The 13800-nt window shown below is 41.2% G+C and overlaps 1 long non-coding RNA gene across 1 annotated transcript in view; it reads left to right on the plus strand.

The window, feature by feature from the left end:
- LOC146317603 (uncharacterized) overlaps window positions 1–11442 on the plus strand; it is a 128569-nt gene extending 117127 nt beyond the window's left edge. The window contains exons 3-4 of the long non-coding RNA XR_014771694.1: window positions 9249–9453; window positions 11363–11442. This is a non-coding gene — a long non-coding RNA (uncharacterized LOC146317603). The remainder of the gene's footprint in view (window positions 1–9248; window positions 9454–11362) is intronic.
- The last annotated feature ends 2358 nt before the right edge of the window (window positions 11443–13800 follow it).

Below are 13800 nucleotides of genomic sequence, written 5' to 3' on the forward strand. Positions count from 1 at the left end.
GACAGATAAATTGCACGGGAGGCTGGCTCATGTAATAGGCGCAGACTTTAACAGCGCTATTAGATTGTTGAATGGACTGACTGGAATACTCTGTTTTTGTGTAATGTGTACACTGATGTGTAATGTAACTTTTCAGAGCTCTTCAGGAAATCAGAATTTCGAACTCTTAAGCAAAGAAATGAACCTGTTTCCGTCAGAGTTTAGGTGTACAACTGATTTTACTCCAGGGTGCGACTGATATAGAAGCAAACAACACATTTTTATTCACAAACACACCTCTGTAGAGATGTGCAGACATGAGTCCCTGCCCCCCACTGTGTACCTGCGTAGCTCAGATGTAGGCTACAAACAGTCTCAGAAGCTGCCTGTGATCTATACATAGAAGAGAGGCAAACGGCAAAGGCTAACTTTGATGGAGCATTTTTATATTTATTTATTTATTTCTCTAGCACACACACACACACACACACACACACACACACACACACACACAAAATAAAAACAGCAACTTGTTGAAAAAGTAAAGTTAAATTGAAGATAAGTGTCACTCAGCCTGACAAAACAGCATTTACAGACCAGAGGGGGGGGGTTCTAGTTTTCCTCCATGTTTTATGTAAAGAAAATGATGTTTGAAGGTTGTGTATTAAAAAAATACACATCAGAGTTAAAAATAACGTTAGCTACATATTCAGATTCATGCACGAAGCATATACCAACAGTACATATGTGCGTGTTTCATTGCAGGAGGCTACATGTGTTGATATGAATGTCAAACAGTAAAGTTTTCGTGTGCCAGGTACTTGACCGTGGACTTACCTCTCAGTTTGAACTCTTGCTCTCCAGTAATCCAGTGAGGGCCGATGAAAACTCAGATGACCTCAAACTTGACCAGCCTCACTGCAGTTTATAGCTTAATAAGTTCACTCTTTAAAAGTTCATGTTTTATTGAAAAAGCGGACGTCAGCTGGTTTAATGATTTCCAGGCTGAACTGACCACATTCACATTAATTTATTTACATGTATGAATTCAAAATAAGCCTTTTTTGCTTGTTTTTCAATGTGGATCACATTAGATGGTGTCAGTAACGTATTTCAGTACCTTGGACTGCAAACATTTCCTCCTAACAGAAGTTCTGCAAAGCAACAGCAGCTGCATCCAATAGAATTCATTTTGAAAAACTTTGTGTACTTAATATTTCTGAGTTTTGACAGTGTGGGTATTTATACCAGCACACTACACAGTTAAATACATGAAAGATTTTGGGCTGTAGTCAACCAAAGTAAATCTTGGTCCAGTTAAATTCTGCCAACTCTTGATTTGCTGATGGGGGAAAAAACTGAATCAGCCACAGTGCAAATTGAAATTGTAAATTACAAATTGCTAATTGAAGTTGCACAATGTTGCCAAACAGTTTGACCGTTTCTTGTTCACACATAACTTTACCATTACCTTGAGGGCATGTCCATCAAGTACAACACAAACACACCGATGATGAGGGTCACAGAGCCTTCATATATACACAAAGCTCAGTGCTAACACAGCTAATGCTGCAATATAAACATTCACAAAAAGCAACATGAAAAAACAGTTACCATCATCCAACCTACTACGAGGCTTAACATTCACATAGCTTCTTTTAACTCTCCCTCAGTATTACAACATTAGTTCAACATTGCCTGAGCCTGTGGTAGTTGCCACATAAGCAACATTTTAATGCCAAATCCAGCAGCATAATACACAAAACAAACACTAAAACAGTATAATCATGGCAAAACTTACAGCTTTCAAGTTTGAAGTCAGGTCATAGTCACCATCAATATATAATCTATCAATATATTAGTTTGGAGCAAAGTAAAATTTCAATAAAAAGCCTGTCACTCAAAAAAAAACACATCAGGTCTGCATATGCCCCGCCCTCTAAGGGCAACAGTGGATTAAGAAGCGCTTTCCTCCATATTAAATTAAGTCAGTCTTTGGTTATATGATTCACACACACAAGTCATACGTAAGTCTCAAGTCAAGACAAGCAAGTCCCCAGTCAAGTCCCAAATATAAAACTTAGAGTTTGTTGTCATAAACAAGCCATAATTGAGCTCTTCACCAATGTAAATAACAACCAAGCCTCGACTTAGCGTCCTTTGTGCAACTTCAAATTTTGAATGAAGCTGGAAATCACTGTGTGTTGTGTTGCGTTGCATTATGTAATGTTAGTTGATTCAGGGAATTCAGGGAAGTTAGACATTTTTAAACAACTTACTTTATCATTTTTGGGCTGGAGAGTTGTGTTCAAGTAGAAAGGCTCAAGTCTAAGTGAAGTAACGGTGTCGACTCCAAGTCAAGTTGAATGTCCTTTTTGATTAAAAGAATCAAAATGAGAAGCAAATATTAGTTCACTGTGTTGAACAATATTATACACAAACTACACACACCTACAGCTTACATGCAGTGTTTCAACATTGGCAGACAGACACACGCATACACAGATAAAGAACACACACACACACACACACACACACACACACACACACACACACACACACACACACACACACACGCACAGATGATAACACGCCTGCTGTTATCAGAATGTCCACGATGGTTATAAGATGAGCACAAGCATATTTACCCATCTCATTCATCTTGTGCTGTCCTATCTATCTGGCAGGCCTGTGCAGACACATATATCTCCCTATCCAGGGTACAGATGCAAGAGATCTATTTAGCTTTGCTCTGCTATTATCTCTTGTTCCTTCCCTTCCCCGTGCATGCATCCTAGATTTATTTTCTTTTCCTATTCTGTTTGTTTTCTCCCTGTTTTGCCACTTTTCTCTTCCTTTTCTGTTTGGTCTTGGCCTGTTATATTTTCATCCTTACTCCATGTTTCTCTCCCAACATTTTAGACAGGTCGTTACATTAACTCTCCTCTCTTCACCTAAAAAAAAAAATCTTTGGACGCATGGATCTCATTCTTCTGTTCTGTTCTGCTTCCTTCCCCTATCCTGACATGTCATCTCCTTTCAGCCCTGCCCTTCCTCCTTGTCTTGACCCCTGTCATCTTTCTATTTGTCATATTTCCAGTGCTCGCTTTTTTTTTTGGTTCCCTTGTTTCTCGCCCTGTTTTCTCCTCCCGTCTCCTCCCTTTTCTCCTCTCCTTACCTCACCTCCTTGTCCTCCCCTCCTTCGAGGCTGTTAGAGTCTTATTTTGTTCTAGGAAATCCAGTCAGCCTGGCCCATCTGCATGATTATGCACAGCACCACTGATTGGTTCCAGGGAAATCATTCCAGTGGAACATGATGTCCTGGATTGAAATAGCCCACAGAGTAACAAAATAACTCACACTTCCTCTCCAATTTCAAAGTTGCAAACTTTATATCCACTAATTTCGAGTCTGATCAGACACCCAAGTCAGTCCTTAAGTGATTAGATTAATATTTTTCCCATATTATGGATTACAGTAATTGACAACTCTATCCTTTTATTTTAAGGCCCGGTGCTTCAGGGATCAGATTCTTCATTAAATCAGAGCAGATCTGACAAGGTAATTTGGTGCATCTGCTATTAGGTGACAGTTTCATTAACTAGATTCTTTTTCCCTGACATCTGGATTATCACAATCTATGGTCTGGCAGACTAACTGTTAACACCAATTCCTTTTTTATCCTATAAAACTGATTGAGATAGTATATAGTCATTCATATTAATTTCTTTCTTCATAAAAACGTTTTATGTCAGTGGAGGTGGTGGTTGACAAAAGGGTTTCTTAGTCAGAAATGTTTTTGAGGTTAAAGGGGAATCATATGAAGCCTTGAACCTCAGAGACATTTCTCCAGAGTGTGTCCAGCTGTGTGAAATCTGATGAATTGCCTCAAATGATGTCACTTGAGTTGGTGTCACGTGGGGCTCAAGACTTCACAAATGAACAAAACTGGCAGGTGTGGAGTTACAATGAAGTAAGGTTACCGGACCTGTAACATTCTCTCCAAACTGTAAATCGGTTGTGCTGCATAAAAAAAATCTGTTGCACTGACTGTTTTTTAATTTTTTAAAAGTGTCCATCAAGAGCCTGGCAGTGTTATAGGAGTGCAGTGCTACATCCGTGGAGTACTCTTGTGATATCTCACTTTCTGTTTGCTTGTTTTTTTTCTGGCATAGAGCAAAGGGTTCTGTAGAAATAAGAAGAAAGAGGCTACCTCACAGTGTGTGAGAGGGAAGTTTGAAAGTCATACATTTATGTTTGGCGAATGTTAGATCTTGGGAAAAAAAAATATCCTCTCTATTATAGATGCATGTCTAACGTATTTGGTGCAGTTTGCAAGGACATTTCATCGGTTCTCTTCCATTAAACATTTTCATAATTGAGGACTATCCTGACTCAGTTTTGCAGAGGAGAAGGTAGCTGCTTTGTAGGATGAAAGCTGCCAGAGAAAGAGTGGACGCTGCTATTCTGAGGTGTACTTTTAACTATAATCTATAGAGAAAGGACAGGACCATTTATTGGGGAGGGGGGTTGTAGCTTTTTATGTTCAAAATCATATTCCGGTAAAAGTTAGGGAGGATATTATGCATAAAGTAATTGAGGTATTATGGCCTGGAATTAACTTCCCTCACATTAAATCTGTTTTAGTGGGCTGCTGCTTTAGTCCACCAAGCTCAAACTGTAATTATTTAGAAGATATAGGTGAGATGTTGGACAAAGTATGTGAATTGAATATGGAAGTTTGCTTACAGGAGACTTAAACATCAGCTTTTTGTGGCAGCATTATTGACCGCAAGCTGTTATGAATTTAGATCATCTGCAGTTGCATGGATTGAAAGCTATCTGGTAAATAGATCACAGAAAGTTTTCTTTAATGGAACTTATTCAGATAGCATGTCTGTGGAATGTGGAGTTCCTCTGGGGAGCTGCGTAGGCCCCAAAATTTACTAACAATTCTAACTACTAACAAAGCTCGCTTTGACTGAATTGAGTTTTTGGCCCATTTTAAAGATGTGTGGATATAGATGTGAACTCCAAACCCCAACAGGGACTGTGCAAGAACCGTACCATCTCTGCATCTTACTTTTTCTGTTCTCTAAGCGCCATAAATATCAATTTGTTTGTTATTTTGTAGGGCAGGGGTTCATAGATGCTTGAATTGCAGGTGTGAGGTTATCTGTTTTCTTGTCAGTGTGTGGAAACACTTATGAGCCCACTGAAGATAAAAAACTGATAAGCAGAGATAAGTAGAGGCCATGTAGCAGAGAAAAGTGTTTAATAATAGATGTTCAAATTTGAACAAATATGCCTCAGTGCCTCTCCAGTAACACTTCTAGCTCAGAACTCAACTGCCAAAGTCAAGTATAAGAAAGACATGAACAAGGAGAGACATACTGGCTGAGGTGTTGCCCAGATTAGCAATGTCCATATCAAAGGTAAGCAGGATCAATTGGAATATTACAGAAAACCCAAGAAGGGCTGATATATGGAGTATATGAAATGCTCGACAGACTAGCACACTCACTGAGAAACATCCAGAGTGTAGCTACCCGATGGTAAACTAAGGTAAAGACGAGTCTGTTATCACAACTGGAGACTGATGAGGCACTAAGGTTCAATGCCACAGAGTGCAGCTTCAAGGCCCCACCGACTATAAGACAGAGCAGTCAAGACGAGACACACCAACCTGAGCACAGCAGGGACTGAATACAGAGAAATAGTTATTTTCTCGTGGAAGGCTGTAACAGCAAGTTTCTGAACATGCCTGGGGCAAAAACAGAATGTTCTGCTTACAAGCATACTGAAGAACCTCAGACAATCTCTCCTTGTGTCCAACTGTCAACTGCACACACGAGGTCACTGAAAGGTGGACGCACAGTTAGTCACACATACAACAGTCACACACATATACTACAAAAATAAAAATGCTAACTAGAACTATAAAGGCTTCTTTGTCTGTGAAAGAGTCCTCTATGAGAGGTTCTAAAGGAGAACCCTTCTATGGTGCCATGGTTCCACCCAGCACCCTCTCTGCAGGCTCTATACAGAATCTTTCTACCTTCTAAGGGTGCTAATAGGAACCCACCCAGGGGGTTCTAGTGAAAGCCTTTTTATATTCCAAGGGTTTCATCTAGAACCCACCCAGAAGGGTTTCACCTACAACTGTCTTGTCGTCTGAAGGTTCTACACAGACCTTTATTGTACTCCGTGGAACAGGCAAACAATGATCACCTCATTTTAGCCTAGAACCATCTGGGAAGGGTATAAGCCAGAACCCCCTGTAAAGGGTAGGGTTTGACTGAGAAAACAGGGTGTTCTACTGAGAACGCCTTTATATTCCAAGGGTCTTATCTAAAATCCACCCAGGGAGTTCTACAAAGAACCTTTTCATATTCCAAGGGTTTCATTTAGAACACAACCAGGCAGTTCTACTGAGAATCCTTCTATATCCCAAGGGTTTTTATCTAGAATCTATCCTGTGGATACTACTGAGAAACCTTTCATATTATGGTACAACCTTTGATAAAAGAGTTCTTCAAGCATTTTTCTTCCAAAAAGGGTTCATTGGATGAAAAAATGTTCTTACAAAGACCCTTTGATGAACCCTGTCTTCAGAAAAAGGCTTCTTCAGAAGCAAATGTTTTAGTGTGGAACATCAGCCCTTCAGGACAAGAAAAAAAAAAACTTTTGGAACCCTTATTTCTAACAGTATACACACAAACATTCCCCCAATCCAACCTCATGTCCACCACGTGTAGTAATTGGTCTGACTCAGAGGGAAATCTCCTATCTGAGCAGCAGTCCTGGGTTGCAGATTGCCATAGGTGGCTTTCTCAGAGGACCTGACCCAGCAAGGCTGCGGCTTATCTAATAACTGATAGAAGGTTCTGCAGCACACACACATAATTAGTAGTGGCTTCATACACACACGCGCACACACACAGAGAGGAATGTATATGCATGAATAAAATGTTCAGCCATGCACGTACATTTTGAAACATTTTCACGCTAGCACACATTCACATTTGTGTGTGCACACTGACATACAAGCACATACACTTATACACACACGTGCATGCACGAACACTGCCTTAAGAGTCTGTTGGTTCTCTTATCCTCCACATCACCCAGTCAGGGGTAGCCTTGGATAGTCCGTTTGATGTCCAACACTCGGCAAGATTAAAAACAATCAACAACAATAACAGCAGCAGCCACAACAACAGCTCCAGCATATGGCTATTAAATCTAAAAGGCGTTCATGCATCAAAAGGAAAACTAGATTTCTATCATTATTATCAACACTATGTGGCTGCTTCAGGGGCTCATTTGAGCAAATATCTTTTCCCATAGACAACAGATTGGGCCACGCGATGGGTTGAGAGTGGAATGAGCAAATATGCTAATGGGATGACAGAATGTAATGCATAGAGAATACATACAGTTCCATGCACAGATAAACAAACATAGCAAAAAGAAAATAAGTACTGCTAATGTTGTCCAATGTTGCAGAACAAAACAAAGATAAGGTTGAGCTCAAGCCTGAGAAGACTGTCAAGTTAGTCGACACCCACCGTGTCGTGTTCGGCAAATTATCCTGGTAATATAGAGCTCCACAAACGCATGAGATTAAAGCTTTCCCATTTTGACTGTATCTGAGGGACAAAGCAGCCTATCATAATTTATGAGGCAGAGACCAGGCTGCTTGCCTCTCAGTTCCTGGAATGTGGGCAAAATCTGGCCTGAACCTGGCTACCAGTTCTACGGGTCAAAGTGAGAAACACTACACTGCTCAATATGTAAAACAAGATAACCCCATTGAAAGAGTGAGCAAGAGTTCACTTTGAGAATGCATATGTTCTACAGTCTTAGGAAGTGCTAACTAGAACCAGAGAGGAGTCTTTGGCCTGTCCCTATATGAGAAATCTTTTTAGTTCCTGGTAGAACCTTGTACTTGGAGCCCTTTCAAATCCAACATAAAGGGTTATACCTAAAACCATTTGTGAAAGGTTCCACCCAGAGCCCTCTATGAGAGGTTCTGCAGAGAACCCTTCTATGGTGAATCATTCCACCTAGAATCCTCTCTTAGGCCTTTTCCACCAACATGGAACCCTATGAGAGGATCTACAGAGAACACTTCTGTGGTGAAATGGTTCTAACCAGAACATTTCCACCTTCTAAGGGTGCTAACCTGAAGTCTAATTAACTCAAGGGGTTCTACCAAGAACCCTTTATATTCCAAGAGTTTCATCTAGAATTCACCCAGAAAATGTATTTCATAAGAGCCTTACCTATAACCTTATTATCTTCTGAGAGCTTTATGGAGAACCATATTGTATTCTACCGATGAGACAAAGATTATTGAAACTCATGCATTGCATATTGTGGTCATCCATCATTTTAATAATTTATGATACAGTTACCATTGTTTAAATAGAGAAAACATCTCTTAACACCCATATTTTCAACAATCCTTGAAGAACTCTTTCTTCCAAAAAGGGTTCTCTGGATGCAAAGGGTTCTTACTGAAACCCCTGGTCTTATGAAGAAACCTCGCCAATCAAACAAAAGGGGATTCTTCAGAAGAATTCTTATTTGACAGACAACAACATCTATGGTCAGACCAGATAATATGTCAAGATGGCTGCTACCAACATGAAAACACCTCTGCAATGTTCTTGCTGGAGATTGTATACTACGTTGTACCCTGCCCTTTATATAGGCTCATATCTCCCCGGTGTAATAAGTTACGTGTCAGAGATCAGCCCTTGAGTTATGATTATTGCGACCACAGGGGAGTATGGGGTGTTGGATTTAGGGTGCAAGGCATGTCTCATTCACCCTTCAGCTGTCACAAATCCCCTCCGGACGCCAGGCCTCCGCTGACTGACAGGTGTAAGTAATGACTCGAGGTCAGAGGTCACAAGTCAACATAAGCACATAGGCCAAGCACAGCTGCATGCAGACCTGAGCTCCCTGAGGACTCCGTCACTTAGTGAGAGTTTCCATCTTTTAGTGAAAACTCTGCAGACGTAGTGCCTGTGAACAAAAGATATTAATTAATAATAACTGATTTTCACTCCTAAAAGCAATTAATATCTTTTATGCGATTTTGCTGCACTTTTACTCATTATAATTGGTTCATTTGAGAAGTGCAAAATTATTATAAAAAAAACTAATTAATTTATCAAATGGATTCACTTCCAAGCTGCATGTCATGAATTGAGAAAAATATTACTTTTCATTACCTTCTTTCTTTTGCCATTTTTCAGGTTGTGTTCACCTATGCTACAGGAAGAGAGTGGGGCTCGTGGAAACAAGATGGAGGAAGACCACGGTAGACGGAGGAGGGGGCAGCAGTGCTCATTATGGCGCAGCGGATTCCAGAAAGTGAGAGATCAGCCTGGAGCCCCTCGGCAGCTGACAGCAGCTGCATTTTCCAGCCTTGTGAGGATGGTGGTGTTGCTGGTGGAGACGGTAAGTGGAGAGGACAGTAAAAAGGAAGGCAGGGTTGGGAATGGGATGGAGATGTCCGGGGGGACTTAGTTATCATTTGGCATTCCTCTTCTGCTTTCATCACTTTGGATAATGCCTCACATGTGGGTGTAGGGGGAATAGGGAGGTATCATGGGGAAGGGGGAGAGGAGGGATCTTGTTCAAGGTAGACGCAATTTCTGAATTATATTGAAGTTTTGACGGCACCACCCCTCCTACCTCCTCCCTAGCGTTGTTCCTCCAGGCCTTTTGAGCTTTGACTTGTGACAAACACCCGTACCACAGGCATCTGATTTGAGGACAATTATAACTTTCACTCCGAGCTCCGGTGAAGGTTACACTGTCGGTAGGGTGCCGCACATGTGACAACCAGCGGGTGCAACTCTGTCTTTGTGTGCTCTAGATTCTCTCTTTTTTTATATAGCATTTTTTCAAAGTTTTTTAGTGATGACTGGACTTATGGTATTTGCACATATCCAAAAACCTGGTAACCACTCATAATATTTAAAAGTAGGTGTGTTTCTCCTTCCAACCAGAAATGTGGGCTGTGCTTTTGTGCATGCATTTCTGCCCCAGCCTTGCAAACTGTTGCATAGTTGACTTGTTTACAGGCAAAAGGCTGTGTGTCGCAAACCGTGGTGAGACACATACACTTACATACACTGTGTACATGTTCAAAGAATGCTCCTAAAACCAGAAGAATATCGGCATATCTCACAATTGTAAAAAAAAAAAATGCTGTTTCCATGACCTGCATCAAATTAAGAATGTTGTCAAACTTCTGAAAAATAGAGGAAAATTAGTGTGCATGTAAATGTTGCCAACCACAGAAGCACTGAAAACATGTCTGGATTGAGAAGAATAAACGCCTGTAGTCATGGACAAAGAGAGGGATGAATTCATTTGAAACAACATTAAATTTTCATACGCTGTCTGGTTAACTGTTATAGTACATCTGCCAGAGCGTCAAGCCATGAAGGCAGGAGCTCTGCCACGTGAAAACGTCCATTGTGAGAGTTGGTGGGTGAATTACTGACCAAGACGGGAGCACAGACACCGTCCCGATAGATTTTGCTCCCGAATTTCTACTTTTCTGTCACTGTAAACCATCCTGTTGCTTTGGCACAAGTGATGGGAGGAAGGTGAAAGGCCTCTGCGAGTATGTCAGAGGGAACTGGGAAGTATGGCTGCCTGTCTATAGCAATTACACTAACCAAGACTGTGTGTCTGTTTTGGCTGTTAGCGTGCGCTGAGGCTGTTGTGTCCCTCTCCACTGTCTTTAACAACCGATCGACTCTCCCCTGAGAGCCACTTAGTCTGTCCTCCATCCAGCCTCTTGAGTTACAGCTCACCAACACACATGTTCCTGTCAGTGGAGCCGCCATCTGGGCACACATACATACAATAACATGCACATGCATGAGCTCTAACACACACCTGCGCATGGAAACACTCAAAAGTGGACACACACGTGCATCCATGAGCTCCATGTTCTCTGTCGACCCTATGAGGTCAGCGACAGCTTCTCAGGGCCCTGAAGCCGTGACATATGAATAATTTTTTCATGCTTACTCTTCACAATAATCACAGCATTTGGCAGATTCTTGTGGCATCCGTATGAATGTGAAGTGGGTAAAATGGTAGGGATGTTTTCCAGCGTACACCTGTAGTCTCTTTGCTGTCAAAAGGCTTCCGGTGGACAAAATGGGAATGCAGAGTGAGACATCCGCCTGTCTGAGCCATTATCACACTGTCAGGGAATAATTTAAATTGTAAAAATTATTAATGCTGCCCATTTATCTGCTTTTGAGTGTTGTTATTTCTGTCATTTTCAATGCTTTGATCACCACAAAAGAAATTCCACTCACCTCCGTTATCTTTGTTCTGGCAGCAGCAGAAATCTCAGAGATGGATATCTGAAAGCCTGGAAAATAAAACCAGATCTCTCCGTGTGACTAGAAACCATAGAGGTAAGTGAGACTAATGTTTTTTTCTTTTATTGTTTTTCGTGATTTGTGTCAGCTGAGCATCTGAATCAAGCCTGTAATAGTAATTCCACTACAGTTCCTCTGAGCAAACAGTTCTGTAGTGTTGTGGAGAAGGCGTGCAGGAATGCCTTCCCAGCACGCTGTGGGGCAACAGACTCAAAGACATTAGTCTTATTGTATCTGTGTTCCTACGTTGCTACTGATGTTACTGTATTCATCTACATTTTTAGACTGTTCCCACATGAATTTGGGTTGACCTTGAGTTTTGTTGTGTGCACTGATGTCTCAGTGCAAAACATTGCACAAAGACATTCCCACTGTTTATGCTTATTTGTTTTTTTTGTATTATCTTCTGCATTTTAATGCCTTCATTTGATAGTTGAGAGTAGAAAGATGACATAAAATGAGGGAAAGATGAGCTCCGGAAGTCAGGCCTAAAATTCATTTAGACGGCAACGCCATTTTGGCCTCCGATAATTTCAAATTTATTGGGGCATTGTGGCCAAAGTGTGGGGCACCAAGGCCAAAACCAATGGTGCAAAAACATTTAGTTATAATTACATTGTATGAAGACAAAACAGTTTTACTACAGTCGGCTGATAGTTAGCCTGATCAACCACTGTCAGTAATTAACATATACACAGAGAGTTTAAGCTGTTTAAATTAAACTTTCCGGGGAAAATATTACAACAAACTCCCTTTGAGAAAAATAACATTAACCATTCCTTTAGTATTCACAAAACTCTAGAAACACAAGACAAAAGGCATCATATGTTGACAGTCTTCTTGTCAATTTGAGATCAATAAAATCCAGATAGAGAAAGCGCACTACAGTTCTGCCCGTCTGACATATTCTACAGATATACAGCAGATGTTGAAACTGTTGTGAAAGTTGTCATGTTGCTGTTATGATGTCGTTATGACAATCGGCAGATCATTTTCACTCTATTTTTGCTTAGAAGTGTGTGCATCGCACTGAAAAGATATTTTAGATGCCAGATCTCTAGATGAAGCGCCACTGCAGACATGTCTGAGACGTGTGAGCCATGCTGCTCACAGTGGCAGTGCGTCTGCTGTTAAATTAGAAGAAGAGCGAGAGGTGCTGTGACCCAAAGATCCCACAGTTTTAAATGAGGAACTAAGATTCTTTCTTTAAATGGCACAACAGCCAGTTCAAAACAGAGCATGCAACTGGCCAAGTGAGTAGAAAGGGTAATACAGTTACACAGCGGGTCATCCGTAACAAGATGCAGTGATCGTTTGGCAGAGGGATAATTCCTGCTCTGGGACGTACACTCGGACATTGCAATTTGCGGTCAGCACTTTAACCCCCGTAGGTCACCGGGGCGCCCCAGGTTTTTGTTGTGTTGATAGTAAGTCTGATGCTGCCAACAAAAATCACAGTTTTCTCTGACCTTCCTTCCTGAAAAACCCTAGCAAGCCGCAACATCTCTTGTACTCCTGTGAGGCGCTTTTGGTTTTGTGTTTAACTCACACAGGTCTGTTTTCAGAACTGGGACCTGGAAGTATACATTTTAGACATTGTTCAGTCAGCGTGCCCACACATCATGAATCATGAGGCTGAATGTGTTGTATATTCCCTATGGAGCTCTGCAACAGTTAACAGAGTCACATAAAGTATGACTGTGCAGTGTATCTCTCTTCACCAAGTATGAATACCATTACACCAGCTGAAGTGCATCTATGGAACGTAGCTCTTGATGCTATGAGCATCTGTTAAGATGGCAGGTGCTGGTTAAGAGCAGTAATGACTGCCATTAACCAATGTTTCACTGCTCCACATAATTCTGCTTCACATGCGTCACCACTGTGTAGTGCTCGGCCATAAGAACGTACTCTTAGAAGTCGCTGTAAGTGTGGAGTAAAAGGGATGCGCTGTATTTTCATGATGAACTGATTTGATGAATTATCTGCAGTCGTGATGATATAGGCATGTGCTATGTAGCAGAAGTAGAGCTAAAGTGTATCCTTGACACAAAACGCTGAAGGCAAACTTGGTGGGAAATTTACATATCTTTATCCCAACGCCCTCATTAGAGAGAGGTCAGCATTGTCTGTTATCATCCGCTCTCTTGCATCACCCTGTGAGGGCAGTCAAGTGAAGGACAGTGTCGAATTTCTACCCAAGAATGACACAGGTTTACCTCCTGCACTCACCCGAAGCAAAGACATCAGAGGGCCTTTCAATAATACAACAATGTGGCAAGGTTTCCACTTCCATTTTGAGGGTTAGATGTGATAAAACGCAGTGACATGTCTCTTTACACGTCAGGAAAGGAGACAAAGAGAGGAAAGGCTTGTAGCTTCTGGCATGGCATGC

The sequence above is a fragment of the Lutjanus erythropterus genome, chromosome 12, assembly GCF_056507025.1.
Source record: "Lutjanus erythropterus isolate fLutEry1 chromosome 12, fLutEry1.hap2, whole genome shotgun sequence".
Taxonomy (NCBI): domain Eukaryota; kingdom Metazoa; phylum Chordata; class Actinopteri; order Lutjaniformes; family Lutjanidae; genus Lutjanus; species Lutjanus erythropterus.